This window comes from Megalobrama amblycephala, linkage group LG2, assembly GCF_018812025.1.
Source record: "Megalobrama amblycephala isolate DHTTF-2021 linkage group LG2, ASM1881202v1, whole genome shotgun sequence".
Taxonomy (NCBI): Eukaryota; Metazoa; Chordata; class Actinopteri; order Cypriniformes; family Xenocyprididae; genus Megalobrama; species Megalobrama amblycephala.
In genome coordinates, this window is record NC_063045.1 from 6,571,107 (window position 1) to 6,596,584 (window position 25,478).

The 25,478-nt window shown below is 44.2% G+C and overlaps 1 protein-coding gene and 1 long non-coding RNA gene across 3 annotated transcripts in view; one reads left to right on the forward strand and one right to left on the reverse strand.

The window, feature by feature from the left end:
- Positions 1 to 25,478, reverse strand: part of LOC125263285 — a 1,003,076-nt gene that overhangs the window by 881,791 nt on the left and 95,807 nt on the right. The gene's annotated exons all lie outside the window — the stretch shown is intronic.
- LOC125263312 lies at positions 1,539 to 4,770 on the forward strand. The gene is made up of 3 exons (XR_007183791.1): positions 1,539 to 1,596; positions 3,011 to 3,115; positions 3,227 to 4,770. It is a non-coding gene; the product is annotated as an uncharacterized LOC125263312 (long non-coding RNA).

Genomic DNA, 25,478 nt, shown 5'->3' on the forward strand with positions numbered 1-25,478 from the left:
TGTATTTAAGTTAAGCTCAATCCAAAGCATTCATTGTGTCGATCAACACAAAAAATAATTTAGACTCCCTCATCCCATGGCGAGGCACTTATAATGGACATGAATTAGGTCAATATTTGGAAAACTTAAAAGAAAACTTCAGCATTTTACAGTCATTTTACAGTTTATGGTGTATTGTCATGAAAAATTATAAAATTAGATATAACTTTACACTGAAAAGGTTAGTAGTTGATTTTTCAAACTAAAATCATGTTAACATATTGTTAACATCTTGTGGCTGTACTGTGGAAAAAGTGAGTATTTTAACATTTACAGATCGCCCGCATTCAGTGGAAACTTGTCTCGGCAAATTAATAAAAAAAATAAAAAAGGTAATTGGCACGTATTATCTCACCTTCATGTCGTTCCACACCCGTAAGACCTTCGTTCATCTTCGGAACACAAATTAAGATATTTTAGTTGAAATCCAATGGCTCCGGGAGGCCTTCATAGGGAGCAATGACATTTCCTCTCTCAAGATCCATAAAGGTACTAAAAACATATTTAAATCAGTTCATGTGAGTACAGTGGTTCAATATTAATATTATAAAGCGACGAGAATATTTTTGGTGCGGCAAAAAAACAAAATTACAACTTATTTAATGATGACCGATTTCAAAACACTGCTTCAGAAAGCATCGGATCATAAATGAATCAGTGTATCGAATCGTGATTCGGATCGTGTGTCAAACTGCCAAACGGCTGAAATCACGTGACTTTGGCGCTCCGAACTGCAGATTGGACACCTCGACACACTGATTAATTTACGATCTGATGCTTCCTAAAGCAGTGTTTTGAAATCGGCCATCACTAAATAAGTCGTTATTTTGTTTTTTTGGCGCACCAAAAATATTCTCTTCGCTTTATAATATTAATATTGAACCACTGTACTCACATGAACTGATTTAAATATGTTTTTAGTACCTTTATGGATCTTGAGAGAGGAAATGTCATTGCTCCCTATGTAGGCCTCACGGAGCCATCGGATTTCAACTAAAATATCTTAATTTGTGTTCCGAAGATGAACAAAGGTCTTACGGGTGTGGAACGACATGAGGGTAAGTAATAAATGACTGAATTTTCATTTTTGGGTGAACTAACCCTTTAACTTAAAATTAACCCAGAATATTCCTTAAAATTTTTATATAATGAAATGTTTCATCATATTATACTTTGAGATACACTTACTGACCATCAACACACTACACCCAAAATAAGATTGATGTTTATATTTATCCATATTTCTGTTTATTCTCTCATGTTTTCCAGCTCCTCTGCCCACTCCTGACATCACCAGAAACTGTTCATCATCATCATCATCATCATCAAATTGTTCATTGGTGTGTTCAGCTGTGAATGTGAGTCATGTGACTCTCTCCTGGTACAAAGGAAACAGTTTATTGTCCAGCATCAGTGTGTCTGATCTCAGCATCAGTCTCTCTCTACCTCTGGAGGTGGAATATCAGGATAAAAACACCTACAGCTGTGTGCTGAACAATCCCATCAGCAACCAGACTCAACATCTGGACATCACTCACCTCTGTCACACATGTGCAGGTATGTTGGTGTTGATATTAATTCATTAATCTGATCTATAAAGTTATAGTGCTGTTGTTTTAATGCATGTGTGCAACTCTTTTCGCCAAACCAACAAAAATGCATAAACTTTGTAGTATAGGACAGATAAAACAAGCCCTTCTAAGTTTAGACACAAGGAAAGCAATGGCCCTGATGATATTTATGATACTTGGCACCTGTTATAACAGATTTGATAACAACACCTCCTATCAAGCAGATGCTTTACCAGCAGCATAAAGAATCTAACACCGTTTCACACCAGATGCGAGCGGTGCAACGCAACAAATGTGAATATAACCTATAATCAGTGATGCTGTCTACTCTGATTGTGGCGAGACACAACAAAATCCTAACATTAAACTGAGGCCACGTTCAATTTCTGATGTACTCCAAGTGCTTGTGCTACTTCCCTGATAAGACCCTATGCAAATGTGCTGTTAGGTAGTTGCATAAAAAAGCAAGCAGCTCTGTTAGAAAGGATACAGAAGAAATGACAATGTATCAGTGAGAGAACTGCAAACACGTCTGTATACATCTACCTGATCTGCAAGCTGGGTGAGAGCAAGCCACCATCAAATTAATACAAGAAATGTCTCAGAAAGGTAATGATCAATGATTCATACTTACTACATCTAAGCAGATAGCTTACAGATAGTACAATGACAGACACTGAAAAATATTGCTCGGTGATCATACGGTCCATTGTCCAGTTTGAATACGTCCGATGACACAGTACTGCACATCTACTGTACTGTTGATGTCGTGCACAGACAGACAATAACCTAATGATAACCTCTTTCATGATCTTCCCAATATTATGTAAAATACCATTGTATTCGAAGGATAGAGTTTGAATTAAATCTGTTTCCATTAAAAATATATAAACATCCTCAAATATGTTTACTTTTCAGGCAAAATTGCATATACAGTAGGTGGACAACCAAAATGGGTATTACCGCCGCTGCAGGGCCGTTGCGTCAACTGAAATTCAGTCGCGTGTAAAAAACTACCGCCAGGTGGCGCAAAGGGACGGATTGGAAAGTGACTGTAATAATAAAATGTCGGTTTGTAAACGGAGATGAAAGGACGAAGTAAAACAACAATAACATTATAATATAACATTTTAACATCCTTAAAAACCATTAGAAAATTTTAAGTGAGAGTTAATTTGGGTTAGCGTGTTAACGTGGGATAGTCTTAGGCTACAGTCTTTGCATCAAAAATTAAAAGAAAGACTTTTACACAAAGTCTTATTGCATGCTATTGTCATTAAACAGTCATTACTAGGCATATATATATATATATATATATATATATATATATATATATATATATAGTGTTAGATTAGACGGACAGATTCAGTCACACTAATGATTCATTTCCTCCATTACAGGTCAAGGTCTACCTTTGTACATAGTGCTGATCTCTGCTGCTGCTGCTGGATCTCTGTTGATTGTAGTTGTGATCTGCTGCATCTGCTGGAGATGTAGAAAAACAGGTCAGGAGAGCAATTATTCATTTGTATAAATATCTATCTTTTTTAGGACAGAAATTTCAATATCATATTGAAACTGTTGTTTTAACACATCTATGATTATTGTTAATGCAGTCGAGACACAGGAGGAAGACAGGACTGATTCATCAATGTGTAAACCAACAACACGACAAAAGGTAACAAGTTGCAAGACGTTTTTGCAGTCAGTTAGTGTGACTGTTTGAAGTTTGCAGCATCAGACGGTCTGTGAACAGATGTTTGTGGTTTATTGACTCAACCGTCATTATTACCTTCAGTAGAGAGCAGATCAAAAAGATTGTTTAAGGCCACTATTTGCACCTCAGTGTAAGTATTTCCATTTTACAGGGCTATTGTGATTTTTCAGGCTTCAAAAAAATAAAATAAAAACATTAGTGCAAATCAAAATATTAGTACATAGAATATTTATTATTCTATATTATTCAAAATGATCGTTGATTTGTTTAAAATCACATGTAATCTGGTTTGTTATTATATAATCACCTGTACAAAATCAGCTTTTATACCATCAGATTTTCTCTGGACAGAAAGTAGGACACAGAGTTGCTACCCATGTTAGCTGTGCTGAAGTCTGTCCTCGTCTCTGCGGTTCATGATTATCTGAACTGAAATGCAGCTTTAACGGACGTTGGTTGCTTTGCAGATGTGCTGCAACAAGTGCCTTTGCTGTTGCTTTAGTGTGAAAGACAGTCATTCTCAGCACAGGCTGTTGTGACAAACCTGATAAACTTAATCTGTTTGATGATTAAACTGTTTTAAAGGTCATGACTGATGTCATTTCCTCTTGCTGATCCATGTTAGCATCTGTTCTGTAGGGAGACCGGGGATGGTTGTAACATTTTTTACTTTTCTGTCCGTATCTTGGAGTTCTTTTAAGCCTGTGCATTCAAAATGTGATTGAAACTAGTTAAGTGTCAGATATTAAATGACATAGCTGTTATCTTTGCAGCACAAACAAAAAAATGTGTGGTTTAGATTCAAACACGAGAAGTGAAATGTTATAATTCACCCCATAGTCCGGGTTAGTTGTAACAGATGTAACATGACAATCCACTGGCAAAAAAGTCTTGTAGTCATGAAATAGCTCAACTTACTGCTAACATCCAAAACAAAACAGAAACCTAAGTTTTATTAATTTTTAAATAATTTTTAATTATTAAAATTTCCTTTTGCACCAGCAGGTTCCTGATTGAGTTTGTGTTTCCTTTCAGAAATCAAAGACGGAGTCTGTGTATGAAAATGTATGAAAATACTGTATCTTTCTACTGGAACTGATGTTAGAGCTCATACAGGTGCAGAACACACCAAGCCGATGCCGAAAAAACTAGTGGCGACGAAAGCAGACTGTGGGGTTGGCTCACGTCAGCAGTGTCTGCATGGGTCAAAGTTGGCCTGACACACCAAACCAACGCTCGACACTCGACGGGCAAGTAGCACGTCCTTTTAAGATGAAATGCTTTTCCGAACCAGCAGGTGGCGGTAGCTGAACAGCCAATCAGAATGATCAGATGGACCGACGGACCGACGAGCTCCAACGCCGATTCAACATGTCGAATCGGCCCTGAAAAAAGCCAAACAGGACTAATTTCACCCGACACTGTGCAAGACACTGAGAAAACGGCTTGGTGTGTTCCTGGCTTCACATGTATCTCTATTTTGGTGTCTGTTCTGTTTGTTTTTCATTAGTCACATGTTCTCCTTTGTTCCTTGTTTCCTGCCATGTGTTTGTATCCCAGGTTACTCATTTGATTAGTGTCCTCAGTTCAGCTGTGTCTGTGTCTCGGTTAGTCCTTTGTTTGCCTTGTTCCCTGTATCCCTCTCTCATTTGTATGTGGTGTGATATTTTCTCCTGAGTTTCTCCTGGTTCCTTGATTCATTTATTAAAGTCTACTTTAAAGTACGTACTTTAAAGTAGTACCTTCTCATCGTGTTTACACACCATGGCTTATAACAACAGGACAAAGCCTCACGTTTTTGGTTTCATTCACATTAATTCTATGACAGGATGTCTATATTTGTTTTGCTCATATGCACATAGTTGTTATTGTATTGTTTGAAATGTTGTTTCTCTGCATGAGTTTAATTTAGTGGTGTTTAAAGCATGCAGAAACTCAACTAAAATGTGCTAATTTTAACTTATCATATGGAAGTTTATCTAAATTTAATTATTAAACATTGATCCTACTCTTCACTGTGCTCCTTTGTCTATCAATTACTGTTGGGTTTACTGATATTTGCACTGTACTTTATCACTTTTATGATACTGATTTACCTGATAATTAGCGCCATCTGGTGTTTCTAAAGCAGCATAATCGTATCCCTCAGGGGCGATTACAGGATCATTTGAAAACATCTTAGGCAAAAGGAAGAGAGGTATTCTTCTCCACTGTACATTGTAAGTTGCGACGTGAATATAACAATGATTGATAATAAATGAACATATTGGCAGTCCTTCCTGTAACGACTGAGACAAATCAGACACAATTATTTGTCATAGTTAACTAATAATTGTTTAAAGCACTCTGGGGCCTGTCCCCCATCCCCCGAGAAGTTCTTAGTTACAAGTTTTATTGTGCTAAAGAATGTGGTTGCCACATTGAGAGCAGAGAAGAGACACACGAAAACGTGCACCTTTCCTGCATTATCCCCACATAACACAGACTTTCCTGCATTAATGTATAGACGGACTGTTCTATAAATGGACATGGACATCCCCAGGAAATGGTATCCATTATTACCGTGTACTATATTACACTCATTGTATTCATATGTTTTATGATACATTTAAGGTAACTTCAATTATGTCATGTTTAGTGTCTATGGGTTCGTATCGAGAAGATTTAAACGTTTGTGTATGCGGTATGTCCATACCTGTGCAACATATCAGTATTACAAGAATCTTTAATAGTTCTTCTTCAGAAACTCAGCTAGTTGATCTTGCTCGGTCGTAAAAGCCCCGACAAGGAGGTGTGTTGTCACCCGGAAATACAACATCTTCATTGGTCCGGTCAACAACTAAGAGGTGTGACTTTGACCAGAGTTTAAAAGCCAGCAAAAAATGCCACTCCCTCTCTTTCCTTGCTTCTTGGACGACTGAAGAGACCCCCTTCTTGCTGCCGGCCTTTTCAGGCCAAGGCCTGTAGCCTCTGCCTACAACCAAGCCATGTGCTCATCTATAAGTTGTTTCATAGTACTTCATCCAACGCAGAAGATACTGGCAACAACTTCGGACTGAATCCTCAATGTCTCCTCAGCCTGCAGACCCGATGCTCCTCAGCCTAAAGGCATCTTGCAAATATCGTACCTTTGAACACTAAACAGTGATTTAGTATTGATTTGTAAAACTTATCTTTGTCAGCAAAGGTGTTTTATTACTGAGGAAACTGATGATTCTTTTCCAGATTGTCTTTGACTTTTCCCTATAGCTCCATGAATGGTTCCCCTCAACTCAATCATTACTCATTCTTACCTATGTATGTGTGTGACCTGCGTGTATGTTATGTGTTTGTTAGTTTAGTTATGTGTCTGTGAGTTAGTTAATTAAGAATTGTGCACAATGCATGTTTGGTTCTGCGCCTGCTAATAAATTGCCTCTTAAGTGATTTAGATCCTGACTACATGCTCTCAGTAGTAAGGTACAATAAGAATGTTGCATTTCCATAACCTGGAAATGAACATTTCTTAGAATTAATAAACAATCAACTGTTTACTGAACAGGTTAATTGATTGTAATATTAATCTTAATGTAGCTACATCCAGTTAATCTGATTAATGTATTTACATATTCATAATTAATCATAATTAATAATCATAATGAGTTATGAATAATTATTAATATTTCCCCTTTGAGTTAATTCGCTACATTCCGCTGAACAAGTCAAACTCACAGTGCACTCAGGCCCAGTGCAGCAGGCTAACAACGCTCATCAAGCTAATTTAATCAGAGGTGGGTTTACCATTCACAGAAACTAAGCTTGTGTCGTGGCCGCTTTTGTGTCACGTGTGCATTATTTTTCTAATGTTATTTCTGAAAAGATGAGCCTGTACGCACAATATAGTTTGAGATCAGCAACTAAATGCCAATGAAAAACAAATAAATTAAAGTCATGCTAATCTATGTCTGGAAAGCTCTGGTTCAAATGTACATTCTGCTTTATCAATGCAGAAATGTTTTATATAAACACCTGCAATTACTGATAAAGAAGTAACTCAAAAGTCAAGGGTCAAGAGCCCAACTAAAGCAAACACTGATCTACATGATGGTGACCTCACATATCTAAAACTCTGTTTATCTCAATACAAAATGTAATTATCTTCAAACTGGTGTTGTTGAGATTCAAAACAATCAAGTAGAGCATTTATGGTTAAAACATGTAAAATATGATTTTTTTTAGAAAATGAGCGATGGTTTCACTAGATAAGACTCTTATTCCTCGTCTGGGATCATGTGGAACGCTTTGAAGCTGCACTGAAACTGTCATTTTGACCTTCAACCATCTGGAGGCCATTGAAGTCCACTATATGGAGAAAAATATAGGAATGTTTTCATCAAAAAGCTTAATTTCTTTTTGACTGAAGAGAGAAGGACATGGACATCTTGGATGACATGGGGGTGAGTAAATTATCAGGAAATTTTAATTTGAAAGTGAACTAATCCTTTAAATCTTTAAAGCTTTTCTCTAATGTTTCGAGAAAAGTTTCAACAGTGCCATCTTGTGGCGACTAAAATTTTCAGCAGCCATAAACCTGAGTGCGCAGCTCCGTTGATTTATCTATTAAGCTCAAATAAAAGCCTGACGACGCTAAATGTGTTTCATTTTCTGATAATATAATTCACATATTAAAGTGTGGCAATAAATTAAATGTGACAACAAAAACAATTATAATAGGCCTGATACTAATAATACCTACTGAGTTGTTTGAGGCAAGTAAACTGTGCTCTTCTTTAATTGTTTTTATTCTGTTTATATGACAGAACATATAGGCTACTTAAACACTTAAAATTAAGATATTTGGTATTTTATTTTAAAATACTTTTTGTTGTTTTTTTGCCCAACCCTGTCTACAGTACATTGCTTCTCATATACTATATGCATATGTGCTTCTCATATCTCATATATTCTCAATACATTGCTTCTCACCGCTAATATACGATGGATCCTACAATCACTGAAACAAGTTCTTTTCTCCAAAGCTGAACGTGTATTCAGAGAAATGCTTTCAAGCCGGGCCAGATCACACTCAAAAGTGACATGAGTCAAGAGAAAACGTCTCGGTTACGTATGTAACCCTCGTTCCCTGAAGGAGGGAACGGAGACGTACGTTAGGAGTGACCGACGAATTGGGATATCGCTAGAGAGCCCTATCAGCTTCGAGTGAACTAAAACAAGCCAATGGAATTGGCGTGCGATATTTGCATAATGCGCACCGCCTCCGACAGGTGTATATAAATAGGAAGCAGATGCAATCGCACTCTGTTTTTCGCTGAGGAGACAACTGGTGTCCGCACAACAGCGAGGGTACAGAAACTGTGGCGACGGGACGTACGTCTCCGTTCCCTCCTTCAGGGAACGAGGGTTACATACGTAACCGAGACGTTCCCTTTCAGTCGGTCACGTTCGATGTACGTCAGGAGTGACCGATGAATTGGGATCCCAAATAAAGCGCCACAGTTACGAAACCCCTTCCAGTGCCCAGTGCAAGCTCTAGCCACCCTTCGCACCAATTGGGACGGTGAAGGGGGCGAGCTTACGCCGAGAGAGTCTACTGCTGTTCCGACATACCCACTAAGTAAACTAGACTACACTGGGGAAGCGAACCCGTAGGGGACGCTGCGGAGGCCACTACCTACCCAATGGGGGAGGAGTTTACGTGGAGAATACACATATGGACTGGCCCGGGGGGCAGTACGCATATGGAGTCCCTGGGATGGCTCCACCTGGGTAGGGGGAGACTCATCTGACAGGTGACAGCAGAGCTGGCTCTGCTAAGGGAAAGACACGGACTCGCCGTGGGGAGTTTTAAACCGTGGACAATTACACATATGGGACCGCTCACGTAGAGGAGTCATGACATATGGAACCCAGCCAACAGACAACGTCGGTGACGGATGTAGGCCTGGCATCAGACACTCCGCAATGTCCGAGCCGAAGGGGGAGGCGGAGGAACTCGACAGGGTTCGCCAAGCGGGGAACACGACTGGAGTAAAAAATATGCACGTATCCGGCCCAGGGGGCGGGAATGGCATTGCAAGCCGACACTTAGAGCGGGTTCAACGCGTCTACCGGCTAGTGGAAGCGAGTACACGGGAAGATACCGGCTCTACACGTAGGCTATAAAACCTAGCGAACGTGTTAGGTGTCGCCCAGCCCACAGCTCTACAGATATCTGTCAGCGAGGCGCCCTGAGCCAGCGCCCAGGAAGAGGCCACTCCTCTGGTGGAGTGGGCTCTCAACCCAAGCGGGCAAGGCACGCCTTGGGAATCGTGCGCCAAGGCGATGGCATCCACTATCCAGTGGGCCATCCTCTGCTTGGAGACAGCCTTTCCCTTCTGCTGGCCTCCGTAACAGACGAAGAGCTGATCTGAGGTCCTAAAGCTTCGCGTTCTGTCCACATACACACGCAGAGCGCGGACGGGACAGAGCAAAGCTAGGGCTGGGTCTGCCTCCTCCGAAGGCAGCGCTTGCAGGTTCACTACCTGATCTCTGAAGGGAGTGGTAGGAACCTTAGGCACATATCCAGGCCGGGGTCTCAGGATGACGTGAGAATCACCGGGCCCGAATTCTAGGCACGCTTCGTCGACCGAAAATGCATGCAGATCCCCTACCCTCTTAAGGAAAGCCAATGCAACCAGAAGAACCATTTTAAGAGACATTAGTTTCCTTTTTAGGTTGACTGATTGCAAGGCTCAAAGGGATGACCCCGGAGAGCTGTGAGAAAGATCCCAAGAGGGTACGGAGGAAGGGCGAGGATTCAGTCTCCTTGCCCCCCTCAGGAACCTGACGATCAGATCGTGTTTCCCCAGGGACTTACCCTCAACTGCGTGGTGATGTGCAGCGATAGCGGCAACATACACCTTCAGGGTGGAGGGAGACAGCCTTCGCTCCAGCCCTTCTAGCAGGAAGGAAAGCACGGATCTGACCGAGTCAACGAATAGGTTCCACTTCAGCGCATAGAGGCTCCGAGTAGAGGGAGCTCTAGCGGAAGTGATGGTGTCTACGACCGCTTGCGGGAGATCACTCAGAACCTCCGCATTCCGTCCAGGGACCACACGTGGAGGTTCCACGGGTCGGGACGCGGGTGCCATAGGGTGCCCCGTCTCTGAGTCAGGAGGTCCTTCCTCAGAGGAATCGGCCATGGAGGGGCTGTCGCGAGGAGTGTGAGGTCCGAGAACCAGGTCCGAGTGGGCCAGTACGGCGCCACTAACAAGACCTGCTCCCCGTCCTCCCTGACCTTGCACAAGAGTTGTGCGAGAAGGCTCACTGGGGGAAACGCATATTTGCGCAGACCCTGGGGCCAGCTGTGTGCCAGGGCATCCGTGCCAAGCGTGCCGCCGGTCAGGGAATAGAACCACTGGCAGTGGGCAGTTTCTGGGGAGGCAAACAGGTCTACCTGGGCCTCGCCGAAATGCTGCCAAATCAGCTGAACCGCCTGGGGGTGGAGCCGCCACTCGCCCGCAAGTGGAGGCTGCCGTGGCAGCTCGTCGGCTGCACGGTTGAGCACACCTGGGACATGAGTGGCCCGAAGGGACCTCAGATGCTTCTGACTCCACAACAAGAGATGGCGGGCGAGTTGCGACATGCGACGGGAGCGTAGACCACCTTGATGGTTGATGTACGCAACGGCCGCAGTGCTGTCCGAGCGGACCAGTACGTGCTTGTCTGACAGCAGCTCCTTGAAGCGGCCCAGTGCAAGACGTACTGCTAGCAACTCCAGGCAATTGATATGCCAATGCAGCTGAGGCCCCGTCCAAAGACCCGACACTGCATGCCCATTGTACGTGGCCCCCCATCCCGTGGCAGAGGCGTCTGTGGAGACCACAGCATGCCTGGACACTTGTTCGAGGGGTACTCCGGCCCGCAGGAACGAAGGATCCGACCACCGGATGAGGGTGCGACGGCAGCTCTGTGTCACGGGGACACGGAGCGTGCCGCGCTGCCACGCCCATCTCGGGACCCGGCCGCGGAGCCAGTGTTGAAGCGGCCTCATATGGAGCAATCCGAGCGGCGTTACCGCGGCTGCAGATGCCATATGCCCCAGGAGCCTCTGAAATACTTTCAGTGGGGCTGCTGTCCTGCGCTTGAGCGTGCTCAGGCAGGTCAACACCGACTGGATGCGTTCCTCGGTGAAGCGCGCAGTCCGGGCGACCGAGTCTAGCTCGAGACCGAGACAAGAGATCCTCTGCCCGGGGGAGAGTTGCTCTTGTCCCAGTTGACCCGAAGCCCCAACCGGCTGAGGTGAGCTAAAACCATATCCCTGTGTTTGCACAACTGCGCTCGCGAGCTGGCCAGAATCAACCAGTCGTCGAGGTAGTTGAGAATACGAACGCCTTGTTCCTTGAGGGGAACAATGGCCGCCTCCGCAACCTTCGTGAAGATGCGGGGCGACAGGGCCAGCCCGAAGGGTAGGACTTTGTACTGATATGCTCGACCCTCGAACGCAAACCGTAGAAAGGGTCTGTGGCGAGGCAGAATCGAGACATGAAAGTACGCGTCCTTCAGGTCGATCGCTGCAAACCAATCCCGGGGACGGACGCATTCGAAAACGCGCTTCTGCGCATCTTGAACGGCAACTTGTAAAGGTACCGGTTCAAGACGCACAGATCCAGGATTGGCCACAGCCCACCGCCCTTTTTGGTACAATGAAGTAGGGGGCTGTAAAACCCCGACTTCATATCGGCTGGAGGGACCGGCTCGATTGCATCCTTCACCAGGAGGACAGCAATCTCCGCCCGGAGAACAGGTGCGTTGTCCAGTGACACCTGAGTGTAGTGGACACCCCTGAAAACTGGGGGACACCGGGCGAACTGAATCGCATAGCCGAGTCTGATGGTACGAATGAGCCAGCTGGACAGGCTGGGGAGTGCTATCCACGCTTCCAGACACCGAGCCAGCGGGACCAAAGGCACCACAGACGCACCGGGGGTGGGGAAGCGAGGCAGAGTACGGGGACCCGACTCGGACGGCATGGGAGCGGCCCGGAGTGTGGTCAGACTCTGCGAGGTAGCAGTGCGTATGGGAGACGGCGCACGGGGCGCGGCCTGCACCATCACACTGCCACCAGCTGGCGATGTGAGGGGGGGGCTGCACGTGACAAGGCAGGGCCTCGCACGCTGACAGCCTCAAGCAGAGTACGGGGACCCGACTCGGACGGCATGGGAGCGGCCCGGAGTGTGGTCAGACTCTGCGAGGTAGCAGTGTGAATGGGAGACGGCACATGGGGTGCGGCCTGAACCACCACACTGGAACCTGCTGGTGAAGTGAGAGAGGGCTGAGAGTGGCAAGGGGGGGCCTTGCACACTACCAGCCACACCCTCTTGGGACCTGGAGGATCAGATAACAGTTCTATTCGTGGGTACCGCTGGACTCCGGAGAGCCAGCGGCGGAACAGACCAGAAATCTCCACCCGGCCCTCCTCCGGGGAAAGAACTGTTTACTTCAGCTGCAGGTCACCATATCCCCAGGACCACCTTCTGCTAACCAACTGGGTTGGCTGCGGGGAGAGTGGGCTGGGTTTTAGGCCAGCTTGTGAGATGAGCACATCGAGAAAGTGTACTTGACGATGACACATCCCAGCAAGACTAGCCAGGGGTGTTTCCGGACCACCATGGTGGACATTGTCTGGCCAGAGGCCTGCGCTATGACCTGCATCATGCGTAGCTCAACCCTGACTCAGAACTACCCACATGCAATGAGTGCTTTGGCCTACCACGGACTTGCCGGGGGCCAAGACCCATGCAGGGCAGAGGTGATGTGCCCGTAGCACTGCGACCCCACCCTAAAGGGTAGTGAGAGAGAAAAAACTTGTAATGCAGATTATGGCCCCCTTGGCGTTCCATATTTAACACCAAAGAGGCTACAAAACTGCCAAGTTTTTCCATGCACGTCCGGGCACAGGGGGCGGGGCAAGGCGAGTGCGCGTCACACAACGCCCCCAGGGGCCCGGGAAAGCATGGTTGTCAAGTCTGAATCTGATTCAGCATGAGCACATCACGACTGTGGGACGCTCAGCATCATCTTCATTTTCAGAGCCCAACAATATTCTCTCCAATGTAGCAGTCGACATCTGATCCTCTGCTGGAGCTCCGACTAAGACGCTAGGTCCCTCATGAGAAGGACCAGCAATCCAAGCAGAAGCTACCAGCCATGTTGGACAGTGAACGTGGTCGTCCAACTGGACGACACACGGCGCACTGGGCGCCGACATGGCCATGTTTTATTAAACATGAACCACCCACGGACATAGTCACAACATGTTTGCGATGCACTAGAGGAGTGGGGGGCCCACGGAGAATGGCTCGGCGGGTATAGCCCCACTGTGATCCTCTGGTCACCCAGGCTTATTAACCAAAGTAGTATTTTTCTTATTCAGAAAGTTAAACTAGATCGGGGAATAAGTGAGGGGACTCCACCTCATTAAAGGCGCTTGAGTCTCGACCGTGCATCTAGAGCGCCAGACGACGCGCAGGGTTGCCATGGCAACGCGCGCTGTCAGCCGGCAGCTCGACGGCACACGGCGCGCTGAACGCTCAAGCCCTTACGAGAAAGGCGAGACAAACAACGCGCCGACGTGGGCATATTCTCATAAGAGAATATGAACCACCCACAAACACAGTCTCAGCACGCTAAGCAGACATGAGAGAAAGTGATTGTGGCCGTCAGTGAGGATAGGAAACGACCGCCTCCAGAAACGCACAGACAGAATGACGTCTTGAAAAAGACGCAGTGTCTGTCTGTGAAGCTCTTTTAGAAGGGGAAGAGTCAGCTCTCTCGTGCTGAAGCACACAGGGAGTGACGCGATGTGTTCAGGTACACCACTCCCCGAACACACCGGGAGGAACCAGCCCAAATCGCAACAGACAACTGCGTTTTATATGGGAATTCAGTTGCTGTTAAAACAGCAGTTGAGAGCTTAAGCTCAGGCTCCCCGGGAAGCTCGCTACCTCGCTGTTGTGCCTTAACGCCAACACAAACAGACGCTGAATCTCCAAGGCTGTTTAGTTTCACTCTTGTGAAGTCTGAAGCTGGACACCAACTGTTGGCTCCGAAGCGAAAGACAGAGTGCGATTGCATCTGCTTCCTATTTATATACACCTGTCGTGCAAATATCGTGCAAATATCGCACGCCAATTCCATTGGCTTGTTTTAGTTCACTCGAAGCTGATAGGGCTCTCTAGCGATATCCCAATTCGTCGGTCACTCCTGACGTACGTCGAACGTGACCGACTGAAAGGGAACTATTTATAATGATTTATAATGCACTGTAAATTAATTACTAGTCATCAACCCCTGTATAAATACTTTACAAAGAGGACATACAACTGAAATATACTAATTTTCTGAAGGTCTGTTGACTTTTGAGACCCACTGCACCAGTTCACTCAAAACAAATTTTTGATACACAACCCTTTTTTCCAAATTGGCTGCTATATATATATATATATATATATATATATATATATATATATATAAATGAGATACTTACAGATGTAGTTTGCGGAAAGAGCCTTCAGAAACAAAACAAACAAATGCTGTTCATCTAAGCTCAGGTATCGCCTTCAACTCTTTTAATACTCAGACTTGAGCAAATGAAAGTGTGATGTTTGTAGTGAACAGCCAATCACTGAAGAACAAGAGATTAGATCAAAGACTTTAAATATTTTCACAAGAACAAGAAGGCAAACTTTTCCAACACAGAAAATAACTAAATGTTTAATGTGAAAGTTAATTTAAAAATTAAACATTATATAAGCTTAAGTTAAAGCTTAATATAAAATAATAATATTATCAAATTAGTATTTATTGCATATAATGCATTCACGAATGACCACCCAGATAGCATGGTGACATTGATGCAATGTTGAGTGTTGCCAGTATTTTACCATTCATCTGTAGGTTAATGTTTTACAGTGTAGGGTGCACATCTGTATTTTGGAGCTCCTGTCACTCATATCTAAATATGAACAGCCTAAACCTTCTAGTGTGAGCTCTTTTTGATTGAATATGTTTGTTGTTGTTGTTATTGTTTATGTCAGGCTAGACCCTTACAGCCTGTAGAATTGGTTTGGTGAAGCCGACTCAGTCTCTGTACATTGTGTATTCTTTACATATTGTCACTCTACTCTAAGATTATGGCTGTTTCATCACAGTAATGAAATTTACAGAAATTAAATAGAGAGTAAGGAAGAAATTCTGTCTGCTTAATTTAGTTTTGTTTCTTTTAACATGAAACATTTCTGAAAATGTCTGAATAGTGGTGCAAAGTTATATATTAATACTGAAAATATTTATTTTTATAGTCTACTTTAAAAGTAGAAATATCAGTTATAGAAATGCAAGAAGCACTAAACTGTCAAAATAGTGATCAACTGACCCATTGCCTTAAAATTATTAAGTAAAATACAGTTTAAAAAAGTTTGTAAAAAAACGTTTTTCAAGTTCCCAAAACGTAATTTGTCAAATTGAGCATGAAGTTAAATTACTTAATACTTTTAAAGCATTGGGTTTCCTCCCTTTAAAAAATAAATAAATAAAAATAAAAAAAATTAAAGTGTCATTTCCTTACAATAAAGACACATCAGCTAACCAATAATATTTCAATATTTGTCATGGGTTGATCATGGAAATGAGTTAAGGGCAAGTGTATAGCTGCTGCTGGTTTAACTAAACAACAGTGAAGGAACAAGGAAATAGTTTTCTTTTTTTAATCAAATTTTAAACAGACAAAGCTAATGTATAGTCAGACTGCAAAGATACTTATAAACGGAAAAAAAAAAAAAAAAAAAAAAAAAAAAACAGACAGGGGGTATAGACTAACCACTATGTAAATGGACCTTACATAAACAGTAATAACTGCTTTTTTATTATGTGAATGAAAAATACTCTTGACATAAGTATATTTGAATTTCTTTTTCAAGAGACAAAAACAAAGGTTGGGTTTTATTTACATTCATTAATATGCGTCAAAGATATATCCTGATGCACTGGGACACATCTTCAGTGATGTTCCTGAGGTTATGGTGTTTTGAGTCTTTAAACTTCATATACCCTCACCCAGATTTGATCAGATCCTGGCTTGTGTATCAGCAGCACCAGCCCACAGATCGCTCCTCTTAGTACATAGTTTGTACTATGCTGGCACCCAGTATGCATTACAACTTTTGAATGTCTCCATTGTTAAGATTAATATGCTGATTTTCTCTGCTGTCCAAGTTATGCAGGAGCTCAAAATGTTTTATGCACCAAATGGAATATTTTTTCGTTTATAAGTATCTTTGCAGTCTGACTGTACTTTTGTTACAACAGAGACACGGAGACTGAAGTAGAAGCAATCCAGTTAAGTATTTATTCACAAGTAGTTGAGCACAGAGTGATAACAAGCAGATATAGCGTGAGGAGAGATGAATGGGATATAATACTGTCCTTTTAAAATTGCAGATGCTGGATGAGAGATGCAATGGAGGGAGACGATGGAGACACTCACACACACAGGTAGGTTTGCACACGGGGAGACCAGGAGACGAAGGAGATGAAGGAGATCGCTGGAGCAGGTAGGTAAGTCGTTTGGGAGTCCTTAAGGTAAGCATACATATGTCGTAGTGCGAACGAGACCGGACAGTGAGTGTGTGTGAGTGTGGTGGCTTTATGGTGCTGGTGATTGCAGAGTTAATGACGTGCAGGTGGCGGTGATTAGAAGGCTGGTGATTGAGTGCGTGGGTACTGCAGTGAGGTGGAACCTGACGTGTCTGTGACAGTACCCCCCCTCCCACGGCCCGCTCCTGAGGGCCGCGGACCTCGACACCGTGGTGGTCGTCCTCTAGGTCGTGGGGCAGGTCTGTCCGGGTGATTGGCGTGGAAGTTCTGTAATAGGATAGGATCAAGGATATCATTCTTGGGTACCCATGAGCGTTCCTCGGGGCCATAACCTTCCCAGTCAACGAGGTATTCGAGCTGACCACCACGGCGCCGGGAATCCAGGATCTCATGAACCACGTAAGCTGTGCCGTCCTCCAGGATGAATGGAAGGGGGGCTCGGCGGCTGCCACGTCAGATTCTGTGGAGGGAACAACAGAAGGGTGGTGAGGTTTTAGTAGAGAAACGTGGAAAGTAGGATGAATTCTACTATACTGTGCAGGGAGTTGGAGACGGTAAGTGACGGGGTTGATCTGCCGAAGGATGGTGAACGGGCCAATGAAGCGGGGACTCAGCTTCTTGCAGGGCAGACGCATCCTGATGTCCCTGGTGGACAGCCAGACCTTCTGCCCCGGTTGATAGACTGGAGCGTCGGAGCACCGAAGGTCGGCTGTCCTCTTGCGTCTGCGCAGGGCTCTCTGCAGTTGGTGGTGAGCTGAGTCCCATACCCTCTTGCTCTCCCGGAACCAGTAGTCGACTGCAGGGACGTTGGAGGGTTCCCCATCCCAGGGGAACAGCGGGGGTTGGTAGCCGAGTACGCACTGGAAGGGTGTTAGTCCAGTTGTGGCTTGATGGAGGGAGTTCTGTGCGTACTCGGCCCAACCCAGGTACTGGTTCCAGGAGTTCTGGTGGCCGTGACAGAAGGTACGCAGGAAGCGGCCAATCTCCTGGATCTTCCTTTCCGTCTGCCCGTTCGACTGAGGATGGTATCCAGATGACAGGCTGACGGTCACACCCAGGAGGGAGAAGAAGGCCTTCCAGACGTGGGAAATGAATTGGGGTCCTCTGTCGGAGACTATATCTTCAGGTATTCCATAATAGCGAAAAACATGGTTGAATAGCATCTCTGCAGTGGCTATAGCGGTAGGTAGACCCTTCAAGGGGTATCAAACGGCAGGACTTAGAGAAGCGGTCTACCACCACCAGGATGCACGTGTGACCGTCAGACTCAGGGAGATCGGTGACGAAGTCCACTCCCAGGTGTGACCAGGGTCGCTCAGGAACGGGCAGAGGAAGTAGCTTGCCGGTGGGAAGATGGCGTGGACTTTTGGAGATGGTGCACTCCCTGCAGCCCTGCACGTACCTTCTGACGTCGTTGGCCATGTTGGGCCACCAGAAGCGTTGTTTGAGCAACGAGAGGGTCTCATTGACCCCCGGGTGACCAGTGCCAAGTGATGAGTGGGTATTGTGCAGAAGTGGAGTGCGACGTGCCCGTGTGACGTATTGCAAGCCTTGGGGGCAACCCGGCGGAGTGCGTGTGGAGGCATTGGAGGAGGGAATGGTTTCTTCAGACCACTGGATAGGGTTCACGAAGATAGACTCCGGCAGGATCTTTTCAGGCTCTTCGGGCTTTTCCTCAGGGAAATGGATACGAGACAGAGCGTCAGCTTTAGTGTTCTTAGAACCAGGGCGGTAAGAGATGGAGAAATTGAATCTCGAGAAAAACATGGCCCAGCGAGCTTGGCGAGGGTTGAGTCTTTTGGCAGCCTTCAGATATTCGAGGTTTTTATGGTCAGTGAGAACTTGAAACGGATGAGTAGCCCCCTCCAACCAATGCCTCCACTCCTCGAGGGCAAGCTTGACGGCCAGGAGTTCGCGGTCACCAATGTCATAATTGACCTCCGCCGGGTTGAGCTTGCGGGAGAAGAAGGTGCATGGATGGAGTCTACTTGGCGTCCCCTGCTGCTGTGAAAGGACCGCTCCCACTCCGGTGGTGGAGGCGTCCACTTCCACGATGAATGGTAGGTCCGGGTTAGGGTGGACGAGGAGGGGAGCGGTGGTGAAGGCTCTTTTCAGGGTCTCGAAGGCGTTGGTGGCAAGTTGGGACCAGGACAGAGACTTGGGCTGGTTACGGAGTAAGTTGGTGAGTGGACTGACGATGGTACTGTAATTCTTGATAAATCTGCGGTAGAAGTTGGAGAAACCTAGGAATCGTTGGAGCTCTTTGATAGTTGATGGAGTGGGCCAGGACTGGATAGCGGTGACCTTCCCCTCGTCCATCCGGATGCCACTGTGGTCAATGATGTATCCTAGAAACTGGACGGAGGGCTGGTGAAAGGAGCACTTTTCAGCTTTTAGGAAGAGGTGAAACTGCCGTAAGCGTTGAAGGACCTCCGCAACGTGGTGGCGATGTTCGGCCAAGCTCCGGGAGTAGATGAGGATGTCATCAATATATACCGGAACGAACTTGTGGAGAAACTCCCGGAGCACCTCGTGAATGAAATCCTGGAATACGGAGGGGGCGTTGACCAGGCCATACGGCATGACGAGATATTCGTAGTGTCCGGTGGGCGTGACAAAGGCGGTCTTCCACTCGTCCCCCTCACGTATCCGGATGAGGTTGTACGCGCTGCGGAGGTCCAACTTAGTGAACACAGTGGCACCGCGGAGATGTTCCAGGGCCGCTGGGACGAGGGGAAGTGGGTAGCGGAATTTGACGGTGATTTTGTTGAGGGCACGGTAGTCGATGCAGGGCCTCAAGCCTCCGTCCTTCTTTGCCACGAAAAAGAAGCTTGAAGCAGCAGGGGAAGTAGACGGGCGGATGTATCCCTGTTCGAGTGCCTCTTTGATGTATTCCTCCATGGCCTTCTCCTCCGGTAGTGATAGGGGGTAGATGCGTCCCCTAGGCACTGGTTCACCCGGTAGCAGATCGATGGCACAGTCCCATGGCCGGTGTGGAGGAAGTTTGGAGGCGCGCTGCGGGCAGAAAACGTCACTGAAGGGGGCGTAGTCCGGGGGGACATCCACGGAGCGTTTCTCGACAGGGCTTTCGATAGAGGTGGCGTTCATGGAGAGAGACTTGGAGAGTGGAGACTTTGGAACAGGAAGCGCCGGGAAACAGTCGGGAAAGCAGTGATCGCCCCACTTCAGGACTTCGCCCGTGCGCCAAGAGATGGTGGGATTGTGTTGTTCTAGCCACGGGCGCCCTAGAACCACGTCAGCGGTGGATTCCTCCAGAACCAGCAGATGTACCTTCTCAGAGTGCAGGATGCCGACACAGAGTTGAAGAGGTCCCACATAATGACGGATGTTCTTACAGCTCAGGGGTTTGCCCGTGATGGAGTGGATTTGATAGCTAGTCGGAGACGGGGAGACTTTGAGGTTGAGTTGTCGGCAGAGGGCACCAGAGATGAAATTTCCTGCTGACCCTGAGTCGAGGAGCGCCACCACTGGAACAGAGGTGTTTGCAGCAGTAAGGATTACAACAGTAGTGAGTGGTTTCATTTTTTGGATAGAGGGAAAAATTGCACTCACCACGGGCCGAGGAGGACGGGTTGGGCATGTGGAGATGACATGCCCCGGTGATCCACAATATAAACATAAGTTCAGGGTCAGCCTTCTTTGTCTTTCATTGGTGGTGAGACGAGAATGATCAATCTGCATGGGTTCGGTGGCTGGTTCTGGAGGGCTGACGGGTTCGGACCGACGGAGGAGGTTGGTGATGGTTGACTGGCCCTGGTGCTCTAGGAGACACGACTGCATACGGGACCCCACGCGAATGGCGAGTTGGATAAAGCGTTCAAGTCCAATGGAGTCCTCGTATGCAGCGAGATGCAGCCGCATATTGGGTTCCAACCCCTGACGGAATGATGTGATGAGAGCTTGTTCATTCCATCCGCTGGTGGCGGCTAGCGTTCGGAACTGCAAGGCATATTCGTTAACAGAGAGATTACGTTGTTTTAGATTGTAGAGTTTCTCAAGGTCAGAGGTTTCCCGAAGACCTCCCGGAAGTGAGAGACGAACGCCAAGTATGATCTGACCACAGGGCCTTTTTGAGTCCACAGAGAGTCTGCCCATTGCAGGGCCTTACCTTGCAATTGCGAGATGATGAACGCTATTTTAGCCGTGTCGGTGGTGTAGAAGTGCGGCTGCATCTCCAGGACCAGTTCGCATTGGAGAAGGAATCCGCTGCATTCCTCCGCCGATCCAGAGTAGGGCGCCGGTTTGGCCATGGGACTGGCGGTGAATGCTGGTGAGGAAGCGGTGCTGGCTGGTGCTGGAGTGGAAGCGTTGCTGGAGGAAGATGACGATAGCTGTGGTGTGAGTGCTCGGCGCAGCGTGTCCACGAGCTCTTGAAACGGGTCGTTGGTGCTCATGCTGTGAAGTTGTTAAGGTCCGGTCTTCTGTTACAACAGAGACACGGAGACTGAAGTAGAAGCAATCCAGTTAAGTATTTATTCACAAGTAGTTGAGCACAGAGTGATAACAAGCAGATATAGCGTGAGGAGAGATGAATGGGATATAATACTGTCCTTTTAAACTTGCAGATGCTGGATGAGAGATGCAATGGAGGGAGACGATGGAGACACTCACACACACAGGTAGGTTTGCAAAGGAGATGAAGGAGATCGCTGGAGCAGGTAGGTAAGTCGTTTGGGAGTCCTTAAGGTAAGCATACATATGTCGTAGTGCGAACGAGACCGGACAGTGAGTGTGTATGAGTGTGGTGGCTTTATGGTGCTGGTGATTGCAGAGTTAATGACGTGCAGGTGGCGGTGATTAGAAGGCTGGTGATTGAGTGCGTGGGTACTGCAGTGAGGTGGAACCTGACGTGTCTGTGACAACTTTAGCTTTGTCTGTTTAAAATTTGATCAAAAAAAGAAAACTATTTCCTTGTTCCTTCACTGTTGTTTATTTAAACCAGCAGCAGCTATACACTTGCCTCAACTCATTTCCATGATCAACCCATGACAAATATTGACATATTATTGGTTAGCTGATGTGTCTTTATCGGTAAGGAAATGTCACTTTAATTTTTTTTTTTTTTTTTTTAAAGGGAGGAAACCCAATGCCTTAAAAGTATTAAGTAATTTAACTTCATGCTTAATTTGACAAATTACGTTTTGAGAACTTGAAAAACTTTTTTCTTTTTACAAACTTTTTTAAACTGTATTTTAAGGCAATGGGTCAGTTGATCACTTTTTTGACAGTTTAGTGCTTCTTGCATTTCTATAACTGATATTTCTACTTTTAAAGTAGACTATAAAAATAAATATTTTCAATATTAATATATAGTTTTGCACCACTATTCAGACATTTTCAGAAATGTTTCATGTTAAATTAAACAAAACTAAATTAAGCAGACAGAATTTCTTCCTTACTCTCTATGTAATCTCTGTACATTTCATTACTGTAATGAAACAGCCATAATCTTAGAGTAGAGTGACAATATGTAAAGAATACACAATGAATTGGGACTAAGTCGGCTTCACCAAACCAATTCTACAGGCTGTAAGGGTCTAGCCTGACATAAACAATAACAACAACAACAAACATATTCAATCAAAAAGAGCTCACACTAGAAGGTTTAGGCTGTTCATATTTAGATATGAGTGACAGGAGCTCCAAAATACAGATGTGCACCCTACACTGTAAAACATTAACCTACAGATGAATGGTAAAATACTGGCAACACTCAACATTGCATCAATGTCACCATGCTATCTGGGTGGTCATTCGTGAATGCATTATATGCAATAAATACTAATTTGATAATTTGTTATTTTATATTAAGCTTTAAATTAAGCTTATATAATGTTTAATTTTTAAATTAACTTTCACAAAGTAAAACATTTAGTTATTTTCTGTGTTGAAAAAGTTTGCCTTCTTGTTCTTGTGAAAATATTTAAAGTCTTTGATCTAATCTCTTGTTCTTCAGTGATTGGCTGTTCACTACAAACATCACACTTTCATTTGCTCAAGTCTGAGTATTAAAAGAGTTGAAGGCGATACCTGAACTTAGATGAACAGCATTTGTTTGTTTTGTTTCTGAAGGCTCTTTCCGCAAACTACATCTGTAAGTATTTCATATATATATATATATATAAGTATCTCTCTTTTTTTTTTTTTTTTTTTGGTTTTTTTTTTTAGCAGCCAGTTTGGAAAAAAAGGTTGTGTATCAAAAATTTGTTCTGAGTGAACTGGTGCAGTGGGTCTCAAAAAGCAACAGACCTTCAGAAAATTAATAATATCTCAGATGTATGTCCTCTTTGTAAAGTATTTATACAGGGTTGATGACTAGTAATTAATTTACAGTGCATAATAAATAATTATAAATAGTTTTCTCTTGACTCATGTCACTTTTGAGTGTGATCTGGCCTTGAAAGCATCTCTCTGAATACACGTTCAGCTTTGGAGAAAATAACTTGTTTCAGTGATTGTAGGATCCGTCGTATATTAGCGGTGAGAAGCAATGTATTGAGAATATATGAGATATGAGAAGCATATATGCATATAGTATATGAGAAGCAATGTATTGTAGACAGGGTTGGGCAAAAAAACAACAAAAAGTATTTTAAAATAAAATACCAAATATCTTAATTTTAAGTGTTTAAGTAGCCTATATGTTCTGTCATATAAACAGAATAAAAACAATTAAAGAAGAGCACAGTTTACTTGCCTCAAACAACTCAGTAGGTATTATTAGTATCAGGCCTATTATAATTGTTTTTGTTGTCACATTTAATTTATTGCCACACTTTAATATGTGAATTATATTATCAGAAAATGAAACACATTTAGCGTCGTCAGGCTTTTATTTGTGCTTAATAGATAAATCAACGGAGCTGCGCACTCAGGTTTATGGCTGCTGAAAATTTTAGTCGCCACAAGATGGCACTGTTGAAACTTTTCTCGAAACATTAAAGGTGCTCTAAGCGAAGTCACGTGTTTTTAGGCCAAAACATTTTTTGTCACATACAGCAAACATCTCCTCACTATCCGCTAGCTGTCTGTCCCCTGAACACACTGTAAAAAAACGTGGTCTCTGTAGTCGCCACAAGCTCCGAAAATGGCAACAAAAAAAAACTGGTCCAGCCTGGACCACGAAACATAATAAACATGCTCCAGCCAATGACTGACAAGCAGCGTCAATACGCAAGCTACTTACACTTACTGTTTCAGGAAGCACGGAGGGAGGAGTAGGAGGGAGGGTCTAGCTAGCCTCTGTTTTGTTTGACAACACTTCGAACGTCAACAGGAAGTTACTCCGCTCAGAATCGCTTAGAGAGCCTTTAAAGAAAAGCTTTAAAGATTTTAGAGGTTTCATTTCTCCATCCTACTAAATAGTTTTTTTGTTTGTTTGTTTTTGTTTTGCAAACAAATCTAGCTGTTTTAGAGAGTATTTACTCATTTTCAGCCTGTTTTTAAACATTAAATATCTGTAACATCATTTTTCATGTGTGGAAAAAGTGAAAAATCTAGCCGCAATGAATCAACGTTAACTGCATTGAATCAACATCACTTTTGCACTCTCAATAAATGTTGAAAAATTTTTGAAATTTCAACAAAAAATTTATGGTAATGTCACTGAATCAATGTTACAATGTGAAGTTGGTTCAGCATCATGCTTGAACTCTCAGAAAATGAAACACAACTACAACTGACTTAAAGCCACACAGCCTGAAATCAACTGAAGATAAAAGAAGACAATAAATCTCTCAAGATCTCAGCAGAAGCTCTTTTTGAGAATTAACAGGTTTAGATGTTGATGTTTTATTGAAAATGTTTGGTCACCATTTTGGTGATCAGTGTTTCCTTTAGTTGGGCAGTCTGACTTTTAGCATTTTGTCTGAGATTGTGCTCTTTGTAACAATGTTTACAAAGACACATAAATAGTTACAAAGTAAACAGACACAATGATGATTGAGTGATAGTTTTCATCATCATAAAGCAAAATCATTTACTAATTGTTCTCCTGAGCAAAAGCGTATATTTGTTTTAATAAGTTACATTCACCAACAATACTTTTTGCTACAGATCAAACATTCTGAATCTTGACTTTTAAAGAGCATTTTCTGAGAGTTTAAGCATGATGGTAAATCAAAAACACATTGTAACTTTGATTCAGAGCCATTTCCATTGATTTTTTTTGTTGAAATTTCAACATTTTTTCAACATTTATTGCGGGTGCAAAAGTGATTTATTTATTTATTCAATACGAGTAACGTTGACACATTAACATTGATTTAACATTGTTTTGATCATTGCTTGCGATCTGAGAAGTATATAAAAGCAACATATTTTGAGATGTTTTTCTGGGGTAAACTGATTTTCTGGGGTTTGTGATTTACCTTGCGTTTAAATGTTGAGACATACAAGAGATGGAAGTCTTGGTGGAGATGGAAACAAAGTCAAAAACACTTTAACACAAATACAGAAAACTAACTATCTAACATGCACAGCTATGTTCATATAAA